We start from the raw sequence: 22,436 nt of genomic DNA on the forward strand, positions 1-22,436 counted from the left end.
AATGTTGAGCCCACCACATGCTCCCTAGATCATGTGCTCTCCTTCCCAGCTCATTCAGGGGTGCAGGTAGACACTTGCTGCACCTATACGGCAGCCCTTGGAGCCTAGATGAACTCAGAAGACATGTAAGGCTCATCCTCCAACCCTTTGGTTATAAGACACCTGCAGGTGCTATCAAGTATATGCCCACCAGTCAGGCATCCTCACCCGGTTTGGTACCTTAATGTGGTTCCAGTAGCTTTACTGCACAAAACATTTGAGCCTGTGGCATCAATAGATTTGAAGTGGGTAACATTGAAGACAGTATTGTTGGTAGGATTAACCTCTACCCATAGGGTCAGTGAAATACAGGTGCTGGCGGCATCCGAGCCCTATACTGTGTATCACAAAGAAAAAGTGGTACTTCGAAAACACCCTAAAGGTTTGCCTAAGGTTATATCGGCATTCCATAAAAAATCAAGAATTCAGTCCACTGGCATTCTTTCCTAATTTTTTTAACAAAAAAAAAAAATCCAATGGATACAATTTACAAAAATAGAAAATGTATTTAATTAATTATATTGAACGAATCAAGAATTAATCCAAAAGCAACAATTTAATGCAGGAAAATCACAACCAATTATCTCTTAAAGTCCATATGCCTTAGTCTGAACGCGCATATCCATGTCTGCATTCCTTCATCCCATCCACACGCATAAACATTATCAGGCCGATTCATGGAATAATTAGCGCGGCGCAAGTGGCCAAAAACGTGCGAATCGCAGTGGAATAGCGAAAATCGCAGTGGAATAGCGAAAATCGCACGAAAAGCAGCGCACATCGATTCATGGAAGGCCGTGCGCGAGAAAACCATCGGACGTGCGATAAGAAAGTGCGCGGCGCACGTTGGCGCACAGGCCATCTAACGGCATGCGCCAGGTCACAGCGAAAATCGCACAGTCCACAGCGAAAATCGCACATAGCGCGGCGCACGCAACAAAAGTAGGCGGAACACGGGGCGTAACACTCGGAATGGGGAACAACTTGCCAAAATGTGGGCCTCACGGGGGAAGCACAGGGTAAAAGTGCGCAGAACGCCCACACGCTCGCCTACAACACGTATTCATGGAATAGAATAGGTCAAAAAAGCGCACGCTCAAACCAGCGCACAGGCACAAACACGACCGCCACAAGAAAGCAGGCGGTAGCGTCTCAGCGGCTGTAAGAAATGTGCGCCAAAAGGTGCGCCAACAAATAGCACCCATATACTGCCATGATGAATGTCCTATACTGTGGCCCTCCAGGACAAATGAGGTGCAAAGGGGTACCCACAAACACGGACACGCTGACAAAAAATACGTGTGCGCGGGAAGTCTCACACGCGATTTGGCCGGGTACGTGGATTTCAGGGGTGCGCGGGAAGGTCCACACGCGATTCCATCAGGGTAGGTGTATTTCAGGGGTGCGCGGGAAGTTCCACACGCGATTACAGCAGGGTACGTGTATTTCAGGGGTGCGCGGGAAGTTCCACACGCGAATAGCCTGGGCGCGTGTATTTCAGGGGTGCGCGGGAAGTTCCACACGCGATTAAAGCAGGGTACGTGTATTTCAGGGGTGCGCGGGAAGTTCCACACGCGAATAGCCTGGGCGCGTGTATTTCAGGGGTGCGCGGGAAGTTCCACACGCGAATAGCCTGGCCGCGTGTATTTCAGGGGTGCGCGGGAAGTTCCACACGCGATTACAGCAGGGTACGTGTATTTCAGGGGTGCGCGGGAATTTCCACACGTGAATAGCCTGGCCGCGTGTATTTCAGGGGTGCGCGGGAAGTTCCACATGTGATTACAGCAGGGTACGTGTATTTCAGGGGTGCGCGGGAATTTCCACACGCGAATAGCCTGGCCGCGTGTATTTCAGGGGTGCGCGGGAAGTTCCACACGCGAATAGCCTGGCCGCGTGTATTTCAGGGGTGCGCGGGAAGTCCCACACGCGATTACAGCAGGGTACGTGTATTTCAGGGGTGCGCGGGAAGTTCCACACGCGAATAGCCTGGCCGCGTGTATTTCAGGGGTGCGCGGGAAGTTCCACACGCGAATAGCCTGGGCGCGTGTATTTCAGGGGTGCGCGGGAATTTCCACACGCGAATAGGCTGGGCGCGTGTATTACAGGGGTGCGTGGGACGTCCCACACGCGATTACAGCAGGGTACGTGTATTTCAGGGGTGCGTGGGAATTTCCACACGCGAATAGCCTGGGCGCGTGTATTTCAGGGGTGCGCGGGAATTATCACACGCGATTTGGCTTGGTACGTGTATTACAGGGGTGCGTGCGAAGTTACACACGCGATTAGGCTGGGTGGGTCCTGTCACCCTCGACGGCCCCTGCAGGCAGCCCACAAAACAGGGGACTACCCTGCACACCTGCTCATGTCTCCCACCACCCCCACCCCCCCAGTCACCAGGGGTACCCTCCACCAGGCCCCCACTCATGTCTCCCACCACCCCCACCCCCCCAGTCACCAGGGGCACCCTCCACCAGGCCCCCAACCATGTCTCCCACCACCCCCACCCCCCACTATCCAGGGGCACCCTCCACCAGGCCCCCACTCATGTCTCCCACCACCCCCACCCCCCACCATCCAGGGGCACCCTCCACCAGGCCCCCACTCATGTCTCCCACCACCCCCACCCTCCACCATCCAGGGGCACCCTCCACCAGGCCCCCACCCATGTCTCCCACCACCCCCACCCCCCAGCAGTGCAGGGGCAGCCTCCACCAGGCCCCCACTCATGTCCCCTATCACCCCCACCCCCCCGCCACCAGGGGCACCCTCCACCAGGCCCCCACTCATGTCACCCACCACCCCCACCCCCCCAGTCACCAGGGGCACCCTCCACCAGGCCCCCACTCATGTCTCCCCCCACCCCCCAGCAGTGCAGGGGCAGCCTCCACCAGGCCCCCACTCATGTCTCCCACCACCCCCACCCCCCACCATCCAGGGGCAGCCTCCACCAGGCCCCCACTCATGTCTTCCACCACCCCCACCCCCCAGCAGTGCAGGGGCAGCCTCCACCAGGCCCCCACTCATGTCTCCCACCACCCCCAGCCCCCACCATCCAGGGGCACCCTCCACCAGGCCCCCACTCATGTCTCCCACCACCCCCACCCCCCAGCAGTGCAGGGGAAGCCTCCACCAGGCCCCCACCCATGTCTCCCACCACCCCCACCCTCCCGCCACCAGGGGCAGCCTCCACCAGGCCCCCACCCATGCCTCCCACCACCCCCCCGCCACCAGGGGCAGCCTCCACCAGGCCCCCACTCATGTCTCCCACCACCCCCAGCCCCCACCATCCAGGGGCACCCTCCACCAGGCCCCCACTCATGTCTCCCACCACCCCCACCCCCCAGCAGTGCAGGGGCAGCCTCCACCAGGCCCCCACCCATGCCTCCCACCACCCCCACCCCCCGCCACCAGGGGCAGCCTCCACCAGGCCCCCACCCATGCCTCCCACCACCCCCACCCCCCGCCACCAGGGGCAGCCTCCACCAGGCCCCTACTCATGTCCCCTATCACCCCCACCCCCCAGCAGTGCAGGGGCAGCCTCCACCAGGCCCCCACCCATGTCTCCCACCACCCCCACCCTCCCGCCACCAGGGGCAGCCTCCACCAGGCCCCCACCCATGCCTCCCACCACCCCCACCCCCCCGCCACCAGGGGCACCCTCCACCAGGCCCCCACTCATGTCACCCACCACCCCCACCCCCCCAGTCACCAGGGGCACCCTCCACCAGGCCCCCACTCATGTCACCCACCACCCCCACCCCCCCAGTCACCAGGGGCACCCTCCACCAGGCCCCCACTCATGTCCCCTATCACCCCCACCCCCCGCCACCAGGGGCACCCTCCACCAGGCCCCCACTCATGTCACCCACCACCCCCACCCCCCAGCAGTGCAGGGGCAGCCTCCACCAGGCCCCCACCCATGTCTCCCACCACCCCCACCCTCCCGCCACCAGGGGCAGCCTCCACCAGGCCCCCACCCATGCCTCCCACCACCCCCACCCCCCCGCCACCAGGGGCACCCTCCACCAGGCCCCCACTCATGTTACCCACCACCCCCACCCCCCCAGTCACCAGGGGCAGCCTCCACCAGGCCCCCACCCATGTCTCCCACCACCCCCACCCTCCCGCCACCAGGGGCAGCCTCCACCAGGCCCCCACCCATGCCTCCCACCACCCCCCCGCCACCATGGGCAGCCTCCACCAGGCCCCCACTCATGTCTCCCACCACCCCCAGCCCCCACCATCCAGGGGCACCCTCCACCAGGCCCCCACTCATGTCTCCCACCACCCCCACCCCCCAGCAGTGCAGGGGCAGCCTCCACCAGGCCCCCCACCCATGCCTCCCACCACCCCCACCCCCCGCCACCAGGGGCAGCCTCCACCAGGCCCCCACCCATGCCTCCCACCACCCCCACCCCCCGCCACCAGGGGCAGCCTCCACCAGGCCCCTACTCATGTCCCCTATCACCCCCACCCCCCAGCAGTGCAGGGGCAGCCTCCACCAGGCCCCCACCCATGTCTCCCACCACCCCCACCCTCCCGCCACCAGGGGCAGCCTCCACCAGGCCCCCACCCATGCCTCCCACCACCCCCACCCCCCTGCCACCAGGGGCACCCTCCACCAGGCCCCCACTCATGTCACCCACCACCCCCAGCCCCCACCATCCAGGGGCACCCTCCACCAGGCCCCCACTCATGTCTCCCACCACCCCCACCCCCCAGCAGTGCAGGGGCAGCCTCCACCAGGCCCCCACCCATGCCTCCCACCACCCCCACCCCCCGCCACCAGGGGCAGCCTCCACCAGGCCCCCACCCATGCCTCCCACCACCCCCACCCCCCGCCACCAGGGGCAGCCTCCACCAGGCCCCTACTCATGTCCCCTATCACCCCCACCCCCCAGCAGTGCAGGGGCAGCCTCCACCAGGCCCCCACCCATGTCTCCCACCACCCCCACCCTCCCGCCACCAGGGGCAGCCTCCACCAGGCCCCCACCCATGCCTCCCACCACCCCCCCGCCACCAGGGGCACCCTCCACCAGGCCCCCACTCATGTCACCCACCACCCCCACCCCCCCAGTCACCAGGGGCACCCTCCACCAGGCCCCCACTCATGTCACCCACCACCCCCACCCCCCCAGTCACCAGGGGCACCCTCCACCAGGCCCCCACTCATGTCCCCTATCACCCCCACCCCCCGCCACCAGGGGCACCCTCCACCAGGCCCCCACTCATGTCACCCACCACCCCCACCCCCCAGCAGTGCAGGGGCAGCCTCCACCAGGCCCCCACCCATGTCTCCCACCACCCCCACCCTCCCGCCACCAGGGGCAGCCTCCACCAGGCCCCCACCCATGCCTCCCACCACCCCCACCCCCCCGCCACCAGGGGCACCCTCCACCAGGCCCCCACTCATGTTACCCACCCCCCCAGTCACCAGGGGCACCCTCCACCAGGCCCCCACTCATGTCACCCACCACCCCCACCCCCCCAGTCACCAGGGGCACCCTCCACCAGGCCCCCACTCATGTCCCCTATCACCCCCACCCCCCCCCCCGCCACCAGGGGCACCCTCCACCAGGCCCCCACTCATGTCTCCCACCACCCCCACCCCCCCAGTCACCAGGGGCACCCTCCACCAGGCCCCCACTCATGTCACCCACCACCCCCACCCCCCCAGTCACCAGGGGCACCCTCCACCAGGCCCCCACTCATGTCCCCTATCACCCCCACCGCCCCGCCACCAGGGGCACCCTCCACCAGGCCCCCACTCATGTCACCCACCACCCCCACCCCCCAGCAGTGCAGGGGCAGCCTCCACCAGGCCCCCACCCATGTCTCCCACCACCCCCACCCTCCCGCCACCAGGGGCAGCCTCCACCAGGCCCCCACCCATGCCTCCCACCACCCCCACCCCCCCGCCACCAGGGGCACCCTCCACCAGGCCCCCACTCATGTCAATCCACCACCCCCACCCCCCCAGTCACCAGGGGCACCCTCCACCAGGCCCCCACTCATGTCACCCACCACCCCCACCCCCCCAGTCACCAGGGGCACCCTCCACCAGGCCCCCACTCATGTCCCCTATCACCCCCACCCCCCCGCCACCAGGGGCACCCTCCACCAGGCCCCCACTCATGTCTCCCACCACCCCCCCCCCGCCACCAGGGGCACCCTCCACCAGGCCCCCACTCATGTCTCCCACCACCCCCACCCCCCAGCACTGTGGGGAACCTGCCAGCAGGCCCCCACACATGTCCCCCTGGCCCCAGGTCCTGACGATACACAATCATGGCAGTAATGGCCAGCATACCCAGCACAAACACCCAGGCAAGGATTGCATCCACCCACATAGTGAATGCAATCACATGACACAACCCCAATGCCAAGTATGCAAAAGAACACATGTCCGTCACACACACATAAACAATGGGTGCAAGTGAATGTCAAAACCCATATCATGACATGTAACAAACCAATGAGAAAATAACACAAGTGTAAGAAAATATAAAAAATGTATTAAATACCAAAAATAAGTGAACTTTTCAAACATACAACGATGTGGCTAAGTAAATAAATGGTCCATGTCCGAGAACAAAAGTGATAAACAAAAAAACAAAGGAATAAAAAATAAAAATGAATTTGTCCAAAGCAATATCATGTCATAGGAAATTAATGAAAAACCATTACGTCATGGTGAAAACAATAAGAAATTAAAAAAATGTATCTCCCAAAAAAACAAACTATATACAGGAATGTTCCAGGGTCCATGAGCCCAACACCAAAAATGAAACCTACCACTAACTAATGAAAAATATATGTACAAAAAAGTGGCCATTGTCCGAGCGGTCCAAAATAATAAAAATAAATAAAGGAAACCTAGCACTAACTAACTAAATAACTATATACAAAGGCAGCGGGCAAGTCCTGCGGCTCACTTGGTGATGTTGCTGGCCAGGGCATCATCGAACTCCATGTCGATGTCCTGGAGGCGGGACTCTGTCCTGGCCCCGAGGTCTCGCAGGGACAACCCCATGTCCACCTCAAACTCCCTGCGAGCTTCCTCGAGGCACTCAGCCCGCCTCAATGCCCGACGCATGGAGAACTCCGCCCTGACCATGGCGAGCCGCTCCTCTTCCGCCCGCTGCCGCTCCGCACCTATCCGCTGGCCAAACTCCTCCCACACGGAACACACCACCATCCCAGGGTTGCCCTGCCCTCCGGCCGATGCCTGCCCCTCTGATCTTGATGGCCCCGAGCCATGATGCCTCCCACGTCGAGCCCGCTGCTGCCTCCGACGCCACTGCCTCTGCCAGCACGACGGCATCCAGGCTGATGGAAACCACCGACGCCGTCGTGCACGTGCCCTGCCCGATGATGCCGTCACATCTTCCATCTGCTGGGGTCCACTTGCTGTGTTGTCCACCCCTGCTGGACCTCCGACTCCCAACTGTGGCAGGGATGGGATCCCCACCGAGCTGGCTGCATTGGTCGGGGCAGGTCCACAGGGGGCCCTGGTGGCAACTGGGCCGGAAGACGGCAAGGAGAACGACCGGTGGATAGCCTGCACAGAGGAGGAGAGGGCCGTCAGATTGGCCAACACATGCAGGAAACCCCCGAACATGGCCGGTCCCAATTGGGCCACGTCGGCACGGTGCACTTCGTGATGACGTGCGTGCTCCTCCCGGGAAGCACGCACGTCATCACGAATCACAGCCGTGCGCATCACGACCCCAATCAGGACCTTCTCCACGCGGCCAGGGGTTACCACGTCCGCAGGTGGAGGGGAGTCAGGTGACATGGACATCCCCTCTACCTGCGGACAGGCCTGGGACGGGGCATCCCTGCTGGTGCATGGTGGTGCACTCACAGGGTCAGGGACAGTGACATGCACAGGCCCCTCCACGGTGACCTGTGCTGCCTCCTGCCCCTGGCCCTGGACTGCACCACTTGCACCAGCAGGGATGCTCCCACCAGGCCCCATGTGTGCACCAGTGTCGGCCTCCTCCTCCTCTGTGCAAACCACCAACCTGGATGGCTCCTCACCGTCTCCCGCCGTAGCAGGCCCCTGTGGGGGCTCACCCACCCCTTCCGCTGCAGCCGTGGGGGCATCCCCGCCGCCTTGCTCCACAGCGCCGTCTCCGCCCTCTTCTTCACTAGCCGCTGCGTAGAGGGAGACAAAGGACACAAGCATCAGGCTACTGTACAATGGTCCCCTAGACAGGAAGCAATAGCAGATGAGCACCACTGTCAAAGTACACTTCCATCATGTCCCTCCACAACACATGGGTCAGTCCAGGCAAAACACACACAGTAACAGGCATGGTGCATGCCATGGACATTTCCATGCATGGCCAATGGACTCTAGAAACATTCAATGATATGTAACTCACATGCATCATGGCTCATGCATATCACATGCACACACTTCACCTCAGTCACATCCATCTGGCCCCAAACACACCGAACACAGGCGAAACAAGGGTAAGTTGGGTGCGTCACTGAATCTGTGCATTGTCACACACATGTGTCATGCATCCATGGCATGCACAAGTCACAGACACGCAGGTCAGGCACACAGACATGGCTACCATATATGTACCTGGCATCAGCACCCATCCTTCACCCCCATCCATGTCCAGGTACAGAGACTGGCATGCTCTCATGTCCAAAATCTGCATAGGGCTTCCCATGCCGCATTTCAACACATGCAACAACCATGTGGGTCACACATCACTGGTCGCACATGCATTACCATGATATCTCTGCACACATACATGCATACATGGCCCATGGCACACATACAGGCAAGTATCATAGAACCAGCACACCGCAACATGCCCTGTCTCACACAGTAATGCTTGGACACATACCGCTCAACTCCAGACGGGCCTCCCTCTCAAGGACCTGGGCGTGGAGCGCTGGGCGTACGCGTTCCAGGACCCTCTTCTGGATGGAACTCATGCGGCCCCGGCCCCCCTCCACGAGGCGCCGGGCCTTCACAAGGGTCCTGGACCTCAAGTCCTCCCAGCGCTTCTTGATCTTCTGGACGTTGCGGGTTGCCACCCCCTCCACGTTGATGGCAACCACACAGTCGGCCCAGATCCTCTCCCGTCCTTCCTTGCTGGCGCGGGACGATCCAAAGAGGGCATCATACTGCCCCAGGACATGCTCCACCAGGACACCAACTTCGGTGGCAGTGAAGCTGGTGCCCCTCTGCCCCTCTGGCCTGGGGTTGCCACTGGTGCCAGATGTGGAAGTGCCCAACATGGCAACCCCAGAGGCAGGTGTGGGTGGGCAACTGGGTCCTGGGGCTGGGCTGTGGAGCGATGTAATCCCAGTTGGGAGTCTTCAGTTCCAGCAGGGGTGGACACAGCAACTGGACCCCTGCAGATGGCTGATGTGCAGGCACCAAATGGCAGGGCACGGTGGCAGCAGGCAGGCAGGCAGGCAGCAGCAGATAGCACGTGGGAGGCTGCTCGGGGCACTGGGGGGCAGTAACTCGGCCTTCTGGGCAGGAGCGTGGTGTTCCGTGTGTTTTCGGGTGGCCAGCTTGATACGGAGTGATTTGGCACGTGAAAATCCTGCACGTCAGCGTGAAATCCGAGGAAAGGCCCTTAGCGCGTAAGCGCGTCAGCACGCATACGCGATTCTATTGGACCAGAGTCCCTCAGCGCGTAAGCGCGTCTGACGTGACCCGCACGGGCGTTCCCCACTCAGCACGTGATGACGGAACACACGTGGAAATACTGCACGTCAGAGTGTCATCGCGTGATTGGCCTATGTACGTGTATTTCATTGCGTGTAATTGGACAAAAGTGCGCGTACACGCGATTGGCCTATGTACGTGTATTTCAGGGGTGCGCGGGCACTTACACACGCAAGTACGTCAGCGCACCTGTATGCCTGCTGCGTGGGAATTTCCACACGCTATTGGAGTGGGAACTAGATTCCAGGGGTGCGCGGGTCACACGCTCGCCTAGAACACGCGCAAAGCATTAATTTGCGCACTTTTCAAATAACAAGCCAGATGCCAGGATGAACATACCGTTCCTAGCAGCAGTGGCAGTGGGCTACCAAAGGAGGAGGAGGAGGAGAGTCAGGGCCAGAATATTCACACCCAGAACCAGCCTTTTCGGGATGCCTGATGACCAGGTGTATGGAAGGTACAGGTTTCCACCACACATAATACTGGACCTGGTGAGTGAGTGGGAGGATGACCTCACATCACCCACCCTGTGCTCTCAAGCACTCAGCCTCCTGGAGAAGGTCCTCAATGTACTGCACTTCTTAGCCACTGGATCATTTCAGCGGACAAGTGCCATAGTGGGTGGGGTGTCACAGGCCACCCAGTCACGCTGCCTACACCAGGTCTTGGACATCATCACTGCACGCCCATCAGTCCGCAGGCACATATACCTGCCCAGAACACCTGCTGAAAGGCATGCTGCCGCCCTGGAGTGGCACGATTCCCCAAAGTGCTAGGTGCCATCGACTGCACCCATGTGGCTCTACGTCCCCCCAGGGCATCTGAGCACATCTATAGGAACTGCAAGCACTGGCATTCCATCAACGTGCAGGTAGTATGTAATGCCAAGGGAATCATCACCTCAGTATATGCCAACTATCCCGGGTCCACCCACGACAGCTTCATTTACCGAATGTCCACCCTATGCCGGGACATAGATGCTGGGCGGCATGGCGATACATGGCTTCTCGGTGAGTATGTATGCCACTGCACATGCATACATGTTGGATACTGAGCAAGGTCACAACCCCACCAATGATACCAATCACCACCTCCACAGGGGACAGTGCCTACCCTCTCAGCCCCCACATGATGACGCCAATTCGGAACCCCACCACGCCACCCGAGGTAAGATATAACACAGCCCACATTACAACCCGGGGCATAGTGGAGCGCACATTCGGAGTGCTAAAGTCACGCTTTCGCTCCCTTGACCGTTCTGGCGGGCAGCTGTTATACGCTCCCCCAGTAGTGTGCAGGATCATAGTGGCAGCATGTGTCCTGCACAACGTTGCAACACGCCGGGGCCTGCCCGTGGACATGGTGGTGGCCCCACGTCCCCAACCACATGCACAGCCGCTGCGCATGGGAGGGGAAAGGGCACGAGGGGAGGCAGCCCGTACACAGCTAGTGGCTAATTACTTCACATAGTATTCACTCCCCTGTGGAGTGCACACTGGCCTGGCACATTCCATCTGACAATCAATGATGACTCAACCTGACACTGATCCTGAATGTCTGGAGATTCAACCGTGAAAAGCATATCAGCCTGAGATTGTTCACCTGGAAGTGTTACAATGTGTGCATCCCTACCCACACACAACACCAATGCAGTTTTGTGAAGGAACACATTCAAGCAGCCAAAATTAATACCCACTTGCTAAATGCAACAAGAGGACAGTGCCATGTCACCCAACCCATCCCCAGCACCGCCACACAACACACCGTGCCATGTCATGCTATGTGCAGGTAAACAAAGTAATCCCCACAACGTGACAAGTGTTGCGATGTACAGTGTCCCCAATTGAAACTTCCTACACCTGAAATGCTCACTGTAATGCAGGACAAACAACATACTTGAGCACGTACTACCATAAACATGACTTCAGTAATGTAATAAATCAGTTGTCTCACCACCTGGATATGCCTGCACTCCCACCACTTCCAACTGAACAGTGTTGGTGCCATGTAGAGTTGTAGGTGCACTGCTGCCAACAAGGACCCCATCTCCAGACTAGAGGGCCTTGTGTAGACATGAGGAAGGGACCTGCAAATTGGGAGGCAGACACAGGTGATGAGTTACACATCAATGCAACATGCAGTGTACAACACAACAGCAATATGCACTAGGAATGTATACACAGTATTGACTAGACTACCCACACATGTAGTGGGAGTCCAATGTCACCATGTACTTCAATGTCACTTGGGCACACCCTTTGCAAGCCCATGGAAACGGGAAGCAGGAGGGGTGTGTGTGACTCAAACCCAGGCATCTGAACCTAATACATGACAAGCCTGCATGTGCCCAGCCACAATGCAGCGTATGCCCACAGGAACCACGGAAGCCAACAATTTGTCCCAAAAAAATTGGGAAAAATATAAAAATAAAAATAAAAATAAAATTTTTAAAAAAATAAAAAGAAAATCAAAAATGGCCATTAAAGGGCCCGGGGGGGTTGGGGAGGCCACCCAGGAGGTCCGAGGTCAGGGTGCACACCAGAAACCACCTGTGTGGATCCTGGGAAAAAAAAACACCTCCATGGGCTCATGGCCCACACGGCTACCCTATTGTGGGAGTATCACTGCTGTCGCTATTATCACCCTGTGCAGCTGCATCCGGAGGTGGTTGCACTATGGGAGGCAGCCCACGCAAGGCCCTACTCTGTTCCTCCATGGCTGCAAGCATGCGGGTGTGGTAGGTCTCGTTCTGGAGGATGAGGGTGCGGAGGTCCCCATGCAACAACTCACGGGATGCCCGGACCTCCGCCCTCGTTGCTTGCATCTCAGCTGAGAGCGTACGGGTGAGACGCTCCAGCTGCTGTTCTGTCCTTTGGTGTGTTGAAGCCTCTAGCTCAACAAGAGTCGTCCTGAGTTGATGTAGCTCCTGCCTCAGGGCTTCCCTGTGGCCCTGGGACTCTATGGAGATGGCCTCCTGCAGAGTCGCCAGTGCCGCCCGCCTGTCCCTGTTGGACGCCAACATGTCCTCCCTGTGTGACTGGCAGATGGAGTCGGTTGCCTGCTCTAGTCGCTCCATCAGCCTTTCAGGGGGGACAATGGAAGTGGCCACCCTATCCATGGCCTGAGCCATCATCTCGGATGATGCTGCCTGTTGGGTAGCCATACCGTAAATGGATTGCTCCCATACGGTATTGCCAGGTGGCGTACGGCCACCACGTCGGCGGGCACCACACCTGTCTGGGGCAAGGCGGACTGCGCCTTGCTGTGCCGGCACTGCCTGAGGCTGCAGGACTGCATTCCCCCTCTGATCTGCTGGCCCAGGAACAGGATCAGATGTCGCTGAGTGTGACCCTGCATCCGTAACCACCAAAGGCCTAGCTGCCAACACTGACATCCCCATTGAGGGTTCTGACCCTGGTGCAGGTGGGTGGGACAGAACAGATTCCCTCCCTGGAACACTCACCTGCGACGGCACGTAGGTCTCATCATCCGAGTCAACAGCTGAGTACAGCTCGGGGGAGGTGCAGCCAGAGACACCCCTTGAGAGCACGACCTGCAGCACTTGTGGGTTTTCACCCACCAGCACAACACGTCCCTCACTGGTGGTTGGTGGGCCCTCGGACCCCTCCTGGCTCTGCACCATCTCCACAACCCCAGCAGTATCAGGTGCGTCTTCCCCTGCAATGACATAATGACAAAGAAATGGAAACCCGCATTAGCACCATGGCACACAATGAGGGCTGTGAAACAAGAGAACCAGTACTTGATTGACACATGTCCCACATGACTAAGACCCTCCCATGCATGCACCCTCACTGCGTATGAAGGGCAGGCAAATGGCACACACTCATTACACAAAGATGGAAGATGAACACATTTCATGCATGCTGCCTGGCAGTGGCATCACACATTGGCCTGTGATTGCCAGGTGACACACACATGCCATCACACAGATGGCATGTGCCATTGCTATTGAGTGTAGATGGAGAGGAGGGCAGCACTTATTCATTCTGTCCAGTTCCCACATGCAATAGCTTTTCTAATTCTGACAGGTCTGCTTTATCACCTGGAGCTGCCACTCCAATATGGTCCAATTGCACAGGGACATGTGTGAACATATGATATCCAGGTAACAAAGTAACTCCACTTTACCATGGCCATGCCATACATGTGACTAGAGGACTGAGGAATGCCTAGTATAAGTGGTGGAATGCATACAATCTGTCTGATTGAACATAGGAAAATAATCAACAATGTAGTGGCAAGGTGACACTTCAAGGCCAACTTGGGTGCTGTTGGGCTAGATGTCTACTGTTGGCAGAAGGGATACTGCAATGGCGAAATGCAGCTGCGCAGGATGTGTTGCATGAAGCACATGGCTGACCCATTCGACTCAGGCGCACACACTCTCACCTGGCACACAAACAGATGCCCTCACACACACACCATGCACATGGATGACACACACATGCATGTGCACTCACCGGACAATGCCTCGTAATCAGGCAGATCTCCCACGCCTTGGATCTGTTCCTCCGTGACGTAGGTCCCAGCGACTGACTCATGTGGAGTGAGTTCCATGTCTTCTACTGGAGACCCACCTCCAGTCACTAGAGTTGCGGCATGACTTGAGGCCAGCTTCTTCGTTGCCCTGCGCTTTAGGTCATTCCAGCGCTTGTAGCAATCATTGGCTGTGCGCCTCACGATTCCAAGGGCACTTACGATGTCCGCAATGGTCTGCCAGTGTGCCTGGCGTTGTGCAGGTGTGGTCTTGGATCCTGCAACAATGACCATCTCGTTATCATGTCCGGACACATACTCGACAAGTGCATTCAGTTCCACATCCGTGAAGCTGGGCTTCCTCGACGGACCGGACTGTGTAGCCGTGTCGGGGGCATCAGCCTGTGCCGGACGAGCACTCTTCCTCTTCCGCTTGGAAGGTGGTGGTGATCCTGAGTGTCCTGCGCCGCTCTGGACACTAGGGGCAGGAGCCCTGGTGGGCTCTGTATCAGGTGTGTGGGATTGCACACTCACCATGGGAGTTGGTGCAGGCATTGGCTCAAGTGTAATGGTGTCATGGGGAATGTCAGCAGAATGGACTAGGACGGACACTGTCCTGGCTGGGTGTGTGAGAGCTGGGGTGGATGGAGCTGCAGCTGCCCCTGCAGCCTCTCCGCCCTGCCTACTTGGGGCAGCAGATGACCTTGCTGCCCCAGATCCACGTGGCATGATAGCATCAACGTGCACCAGCGCACGTGTCGTAGCCCTGCTGACCTGGAAGTCAGCCATGGAGTCAGCCAGGTCTGGTGCCACAATGGGCTGGTCCAACAAGGGCTGAGCATGGATGGTGTCAGCCACTTCAGCCTCAACGGGAGGGGGGACGGGGGGAGGGGGGGGATGATGGGTGCCCTTGACTGGTCCTCCACACATGGGGGGACAGGCTCACCCTGCAAGTTACGACCACGTCCCCTACCGGATCCACCACGGCCACCACTTGTGGCTCTTCCACCTTTGCCACCCTTACGGAATCCTCGCCTCCCAGCCATGGCACTGATATTAATGTGCGTATGGGAGTGGCTGTAGACAATTGTCCTGGGCAATTGGGGGTCAAAGGGGTTGGGTACCAGATGGTAATTGTACCCTAGTGCTCTAGCACGGCTGATTGTAACCCCTGGGGAAAGATGACGGGTCACGCAACGCACAGGAGGCCCAAAAAAGGGAGATGACGTGCACGCAACCCCTCCTAGACCACGTGTGCAGAAAGAAAAACCTGCACTACGCTGTGGCACCCAGTAACACAAGAATGAACGTATGCGTGTCACACGCAGCCTAGAATGACCTCTGAAGGGGTAGGCTACACACGGGGCAAGCACAGAAGTTGGATACGTGCGTGACTCACCGTCTGCCAGGTAAAAGAGCGTGAAAAATGAGCGCGTTTGGCTGGCAATACCCCCGCCAAAAGAAGATGTGTACGCTGTCTGAGAAGACAGGACAACAGTAGAAGGGGACACTGTTTGAGGGAACAGGCCCAGGTAAACCAGTACAAGAGGAAAAAAGAGAAAAAGCTGTCAGAGGTAACAGGGAGTACGAACTGGAAACGCCGTGAAGTAAATCGCGTGTGAAACGACAAGAAGTACAGAATTCACCCACTCGCTCTCCACGAAAAGCACGTACAAGGAAATGGTGTTCTACATGTACCTTATATACAGGCCCACACGTACAGCGTCACTTACGCGGCGTGTACGTTCACCAATCACACGCTTTGTCACTCCTGCGTGTAGATCCATTTTCACCAATCACACGCTTTGTCACTTCTGCGTGTAGATCCATTTTCACCAATCACACGCTTTGACACTGGGACGTGTCACGCAACAATTTCCTGCACGTGCAGGTGACTATAGGCGCGCATATGCTGTTGACGGGTTTACGCGCTAAGGGCCTTTCCTCGATTCACACGCTGACGTGTGGGATTTCACTCCCTATCAGGCTGTCCACGCGTTCACACACGAGAGACCACGCTCCTGGCCAGGAGGCCAAATTACTGCCCCCCAGAGCCCTGAGCACGCTCCCACCTGCCATCTGCTGCTGCCTGACTGCCTGCTGGCCACGTGCCCCGCAGTGCTGGTGGGTGGGGGTGTTGGGAGACATGGGTGGGGGCCTGGTGGAGGCTGCCCCTGGTGGCGGGGGGGTGGGGGTGGTGGGGGGCATGGGTGGGGGCCTGGTGGAGGCTGCCCCTGGTGGCGGGGGGGGGTGGGGGTGGTGGGAGACATGGGTGGGGGCCTGGTGGAGGGTGCCCCTGGTGGCGGGGGTGGTGGGAGGCATGGGTGGGGGCCTGGTGGAGGCTGCCCCTGGTGGCGGGGGGGTGGGGGTGGTGGGAGACATGGGTGGGGGCCTGGTGGAGGGTGCCCCTGGTGGCGGGGGGGTGAGGGTGGTGGGAGGCATGGGTGGGGGCCTGGTGGAGGCTGCCCCTGGTGGCGGGAGGGTGGGGGTGGTGGGAGACATGGGTGGGGGCCTGGTGGAGGCTGCCCCTGCACTGCTGGGGGGTAGGGGTGATAGGGGACATGAGTGGGGGCCTGGTGGAGGCTGCCCCTGGTGACTGGGAGGGTGGGGGTGATAGGGGACATGAGTGGGGGCCTGGTGGAGGCTGCCCCTGGTGGCGGGGGGGTGGGGGTGGTGGGAGACATGGGTGGGGGCCTGGTGGAGGCTGCCCCTGCACTGCTGGGGGGTGGGGGTGATAGGGGACATGAGTGGGGGCCTGGTGGAGGCTGCCCCTGGTGGCGGGGGGGTGGGGGTGGTGGGAGACATGGGTGGGGGCCTGGTGGAGGCTGCCCCTGCACTGCTGGGGGGTGGGGGTGATAGGGGACATGAGTGGGGGCCTGGTGGAGGCTGCCCCTGGTGGCGGGAGGGTGGGGGTGGTGGGAGACATGGGTGGGGGCCTGGTGGAGGCTGCCCCTGGTGGCCGGGGGGGTGGGGGTGGTGGGAGACATGGGTGTGGGCCTGGTGGAGGGTGCCCCTGCACTGCTGGGGGGTGGGGGTGATAGGGGACATGAGTGGGGACCTGGTGGAGGCTGCCCCTGGTGGCGGGAGGGTGGGGGTGGTGGGAGACATGGGTGGGGGCCTGGTGGAGGCTGCCCCTGGTGGCGGGGGGGGTGGGGGTGGTGGGAGACATGGGTGTGGGCCTGGTGGAGGGTGCCCCTGCACTGCTGGGGGGTGGGGGTGATAGGGGACATGAGTGGGGGCCTGGTGGAGGCTGCCCCTGGTGACTGGGGGGGTGGGGGTGATAGGGGACATGAGTGGGGGCCTGGTGGAGGCTGCCCCTGCACTGCTGGGGGGTGGGGGTGGTGGGAGACATGGGTGGGGGCCTGGTGGAGGCTGCCCCTGGTGGCGGGAGGGTGGGGGTGGTGGGAGACATGGGTGGGGGCCTGGTGGAGGCTGCCCCTGCACTGCTGGGGGTTGGGGGTGGTGGGAGGCATGGGTGGGGGCCTGGTGGAGGCTGCCCCTGCACTGCTGGGGGTTGGGGGTGGTGGGAGGCATGGGTGGGGGCCTGGTGGAGGCTGCCCCTGCACTGCTGGGGGTTGGGGGTGGTGGGAGGCATGGGTGGGGGCCTGGTGGAGGCTGCCCCTGGTGGCAGGGGGTGGGGGTGGTGGGAGACATGGGTGGGGGCCTGGTGGAGGCTGCCCCTGCACTGCTGGGGGGTGGGGGTGCAGGGGGACATGAGCAGGTGTGCAGGGTAGTCCCCTGTTTTGTAGGCTGCCTGCAGGGGCCGTGGAGGGTGTACAGGGAACACCTGTGAGGACCCACCCAGCCTAATCGCGTGTGACTTCCCACGCACCCCTGTAATACACGTACCCAGCCAAATCGCGTGTGATGATTCCCACGCACCCCTGTAATACACGTACCCAGCCAAATCGCGTGTGATAATTCCTGCGCACCCCTGTAATACACGTACCTGGCCAAATCGCATCCCTGTAATACACGTACCCAGCCGAATCGCGTGTAAAACTTCCCGTGTACCCCTGTAATACACGTACACAGCCAAATCGCATGTGATAATTCCCGCGTACCCCTGTGATACACGTGCCCTGGCTAATCGCGTGTAAAACTTCCCGCCTACCCCTGTAATACACGTACCCTGGCCAATCGCGTGTTAAACTTCCCGCGTACCCCTGTAATACACGTACCCTGGCTAATCGCATGTAAAACTTCCCGCATACCCCTGTAATACACGTACCCTGGCCAATCGCGTGTTAAACTTCCCGCGTACCCCTGTAATACACGTACCCTGGCTAATCGCGTGTATAACTTCCCGCCTACCCCTGTAATACACGTACCCTGGCCAATCGCGTGTTACACTTCCCGCGTACCCCTGTAATACACGTACCCTGGCTAATCGCGTGTATAACTTCACGCGTACCCCTGATATGCACGTTACCCGCTTTGCGTTCCTTGTTTGGCAGCCCTGTAAACTGGTCCAGGGTTAGCGCAGCCCTCTGCAATGATTTTGCGATTTTGATGGCTTTTCCTTGCGCGAGGGCGTTCTTGGGGGCGTTACTGGCGCTGCTGCAGGGTCGCTGCGATACTCTGCGCCACGGCTGGTTTGGGAGCCTAAAATCCATGAATACGCTGTGCGCGGAAATCGGTTTTAGCGCACGTGCCTGGCGCAGACAATCGCACGCGGACACTCTGCGCCAGCCGCTTGCGACACTTTTCTGCGAAATTCTATGAATTACCCTGTATATTTTTTAACATCATTGCGATTAATAAAAAATGTTTTTCTTCTCTCCCTGGAGTGGGTATTAATTAATTTTCATGATCCCATTTCCAGACTTTGAAACAAGACCGTCCAGTTTCGACGTATTGGCGGCAAGTTAGCCACCAATCAGGGAACATACGATGGTCCTAAAACAATAAAATATATCAAAATCCTGTATAGAGCATATATATTATAAACATTTGACCACATGGGTACCAGTTGTGGACCTTAATCCATATGCTCACAAACATATAAAACATTACAGAAGTGTCTGAAAATCAAAGGTGCCACAGAAACCAAGCCGTGCCCCACAGAGCAATCACATCACTGGCAGCAGACCCGACACCACATCCCATTGTGTAAACTCACCAGACCCATTTGATGAGAAAAATTAAGAAAACGTTTGTTTAACCAACATCGGGGGCTTGCGTTTTCATTCATAACCATGTCACTGGAGCAATAAATCTTATGCCACCTAGAAAAAAAACACCACCATTGGCTCTACACAATATCTTTAACAAATGATATTTATAATATTGGTTTGAGGACTCACCATTAAGTCCTTTCCTAATACACAATCCGATGTAGAAAGGACTATTAACTGCCTAGATATAAGGTGAATGTTGAAGTTCTACCTTAGCAGAACTAAACCCTAAATCAGATGCACTATTTATCACATTCAGGGGTGCTTCCACTGGTTCCCAAGCCTCCCAAGCTTCCATGGCAAGCTGGATGGTGTCAGCTATGAAAGAATCTTACAGACAGAAAGACAAATAAAACGCATCGGGCCTGCACGAGCATGCGCTCGGGGCCTTGTAAGGTGGCCACTTGGGCTTCTCCTTCAGCTGTTTTGTAGGCACTATTTCGTAGACATTACCTCCAGATCAGAGACTGCCTTTGGCCAATCAGTGGTGAGAAACGTGCTTGCCACAAATTCCACCTTCTCACAATGGGCCTGGCTCTGTTGTAGTCTGCCAAGCAGAATGAAGGATTTAGGGGTAAGAAAAAGTTACTCGCCAAAGTGACTAATGCACTCCTAGGCCATAGTCCGCTTTCCTCAATAAAACCCTCCATCCTAAATGTAACCTAGGCTGTGGCCTCACATCCGATACGAAAAAGAGGAACTGAGGTGAGGTGGCGTAGGTCGGAGCTAGCAACCATAGCAGAGCCTCTGCATGCTCTAAATTTCAAGGCAAAATGTGTTTGTTTTGTGGGGCAACAAGATTCCATCTCTGACCCTTTGCAGGGACGCCCCATACAATATGGAGGAAAGGGGACTAATGGACCAGGAGTACATTAGTCACTACGGTGAGTCACTTGTTTTGCCCACTTATTCTGTGATGTCTCAGGAGTTGAAAACAAAACCACTACGGTGAGTCACTTGTTTTGCCCACTTATTCTGTGAAGTCTCAGGAGTTGAAAACAAAACCACGTAATCATGGTACACCATCTGGGAAGGCACCAGGGGTGCTGTGGAGGCCCAGTAGTTTCCAGGTTGTGAACCCTTGTGCAGGGGCTTGGATCAGAGGAAAGTCCTACTCCAACCTTGTTCAAGAATCCCAAATGAAAATCGCAGCCAGAATGAAAATGCTATCCCAGTCCAAAATTGGTAGTGTATTTTTTAATAGATTTTATTGAGGTTTGCAATGTTCCTCAAAGCGAACAGTGCCAATCTTGAAGTTTGACCATTCATAAATGTCACTTGATTTCACAAAACTCCATATTGAAGCATGCAGCCATTAGATCTGGGCTTAGTATTAGATTAGATTGAAATTATTTTTCTTTTAGTATTCAGCCATTAGGGTAACAATTTATGTTCCTCATATGGATTTATTAATCCAGAGTATTTGTTAAAACATCCCAGATTGAATGTGCAAAGAGATTACATTTCACCTCTTCAATTTCAACATTTAAATAATGCAGTGCTGTGGTCCTAATTTACCACCGAAGAAGCACAGGAGACCCATATGGAGAGCACCTGTGTTGTGGCAAACGTTTATTGGGTGTCATGATCAGCCTTGGGGTTTTTATATGTTGAGATCCCTTGCTTAGAAAGAAGCTTGCACTGTGGGTCTGAATTCTGTGCTGGTGCATATTTACTAATGTGATCTTTTCAGGCCAAGAGCACCTCTCGCTACCTATCTGCTGTTAGTGCACTAGTCAGCCGTTTAGGAATTGCCTTAGTCTAGTGGCCCTGTAAGCATTCAACTAGATATATATGTTGGCGAAGTTACTGCTCTGCCACTCACAATCCGCTTGCTGATCATTTACAACTTTGTTCTTTGAACAAATACAGCATTACTACCAGGATGTTTCCTGTTTTCTTTGTAAATAAAATCTCTTCTGATGTTCTTCAAAATTCCTCCACCTCTCTAGCAAAATCCCTTGACATTTCTATTCCTATTAGGATTCTCAGAAATCAGATCGACAAAACCTAGACTTCAAATCAGCCACATTTCCATTAGTTATGGTTCTACAGGAAGAAAGGAATGTGTTCCCAAGCAGAGGAATTAGACAATTGTGTCCAATATTTTTCACATCCTCCAAAAGGTGACACAAACATACAAGGTGCAGAGTCAACAATCGCAGTACATAAATGTACTTTTCTTATTAGTGAGTCCTCTGAGATATTAAAGAGGACGATATTAAATAAATGGACTCAATAATATGGAACTTAAGAAGAGGGGGCACAGAGCCTCCTGCTACAAGGGAGCTAGAGGCAGAATGTTAAGCAGGTTAATAATTACAAGACTGGGGAAAAGAACCAAGCTGTAAGGTTTCTTTTGAATCTGAAAAAGGGTGGTTTCAGTATGAGTCCACAGGGATGCGTCCAAGCACTGTCAACTTTCTGTCACCAAAGCAGTTCCTTTTGTGCAAAGGGCACAAGCAAGGTTTTGTGCTGCTGAGCATAACTTTCTCGCACAGTTGTGCTTGAAGATGCAAGAGTTAAGGTATGAAGTCCCTGTAGACGCTAAATGATGGAAATTCTAATGCTAGAGTAGGTCTGTTACAATAATTCTCCACTGCCACATTACCTTAAACAGCTGTTATTAGAGGTGCATAAAGTTATTTTACCACTATGATAAGGTTGGGTCGATGAATCTGCATCTGATTTACTGCAGCCATTCACCATTTCAACTTTGGGAACATGCTAAGTACTAGGCTACATATGGGTCTTGGTTATTTGATTTGGAGGGAAATTTGCAGGAGTATGTGTTGAGGTAGGGAGGCAGATTCCAATCAGTGCCTAACCTGCTTACGTGACCATTTCGTGAATTTTGTTGATCTTCTCGAATGAGTTTCGTGCCACACGTTGGTGTATTAGTGTCAAGGTGTGTGTTTGTCTAAATAGTCTTAATTAGGTGTGAGCCTATACGCATGTCTCACTTGGAAGCAAGACGCCACGGAGCAATACAGGTTCGATCCCCGGGTCCGCGC

At 57.0% G+C, this 22,436-nt stretch overlaps 1 protein-coding gene across 1 annotated transcript in view; it reads left to right on the forward strand.

The window, feature by feature from the left end:
- ODAD2 (outer dynein arm docking complex subunit 2) overlaps positions 1-22,436 on the forward strand; it is a 1,183,909-nt gene that overhangs the window by 1,102,055 nt on the left and 59,418 nt on the right. The window lies entirely within an intron of this gene.

Source organism: Ambystoma mexicanum, chromosome 2q (genome assembly GCF_040938575.1).
Source record: "Ambystoma mexicanum isolate Mex_15411 chromosome 2q, UKY_AmexF1_1, whole genome shotgun sequence".
Classification (NCBI taxonomy): Eukaryota; Metazoa; Chordata; class Amphibia; order Caudata; family Ambystomatidae; genus Ambystoma; species Ambystoma mexicanum.